This window comes from Frankliniella occidentalis, unplaced genomic scaffold, assembly GCF_000697945.3.
Source record: "Frankliniella occidentalis isolate FOCC.00 unplaced genomic scaffold, Focc_3.1 Scaffold586, whole genome shotgun sequence".
NCBI classification, from domain to species: domain Eukaryota; kingdom Metazoa; phylum Arthropoda; class Insecta; order Thysanoptera; family Thripidae; genus Frankliniella; species Frankliniella occidentalis.
The window spans coordinates 21879-22926 of record NW_026267702.1 but is presented as its reverse complement, the minus strand read 5'-3'; positions in this window follow the sequence as shown (position 1 = coordinate 22926).

The window sequence follows — 1048 nt, the reverse complement described above, 5'->3', positions numbered from 1 at the left end:
GCCCCTGGAAGCACGCAAAGGTCAAACCTATACCTAAGCCAGGCAAAGACCCGTCCGCCCCATCAGTCTTCTCAGCTCGCCCGGAAAAGTGTTTGAGAAGTGCATTGCGTCCCGGCTGTCCCGCCACCTGGACCAGGGTGACCTGCTGAACCCAAACCAATTTGGGTTCCGCCCGGGCCACTCAACAACGCACGCCCTGGTGTACTTCTCGGACCTCGCCACGTTCGCTATGAACGCGGGCGAGTTCTTCACCGCCGCCCTCCTTGACGCTTCTGAAGCCTTCCCGACTCTGAACCACACACTATTGTATCAAAAAATGCGTATGCTTGGGTTCGGGCCGGAGCTTCTTCGACTGACCATCAGCTACCTGACCCGACGCACGTTCGCGGTGCAAGTAGATGACACGACATCTACTAACCGCCACATGACCAACGGAACACCACAGGGCTCGGTCCTGGGCCCTCTCCTGTTCAACATCTACATCAACGCGGTCACTGACGCAGACAGGGATGCTATCTGCTACGCGGACGACACGAGCCTGTGGAGACTGCACGGCGACGCCACGACAGCAAGGAACAACCTCCAAACCTCCCTAACAAGCACTGTAATTTTAAAGGTGACACATAAGACCTTAAATCGGCGATACATCGATGTAGGACCTTTTTCGGCATCTTCCCTTTTTCATTGCCCTTTTTCTGGCGATACATCGTGTGACCTTTTTTTTCGGCGATAACTTTGTCGCCAAATGCTCCGCGTGTGACCGCAAACGGTTATGCATGTCACTTGCTCATCACCGTTTTCGGTCACACGCGGAGCGTTTGGCGACAAAGTTATCGCCGAAAAAAAAGGTCACACGATGTATCGCCAGAAAAAGGGCGATGAAAAAGGGAAGTTGCCTTTTTCGATGTGTCGCCACAAAAGGTCATAAATTTATCGCCCTTAGAGTTACAGTGAGCACCTCCCGCTTCATGCAACTCAACAAGATAATGATCAACCCGGCAAAAACGCAAGCTATCATTATCACTAGGAAACGCCCCAAAATCTACCC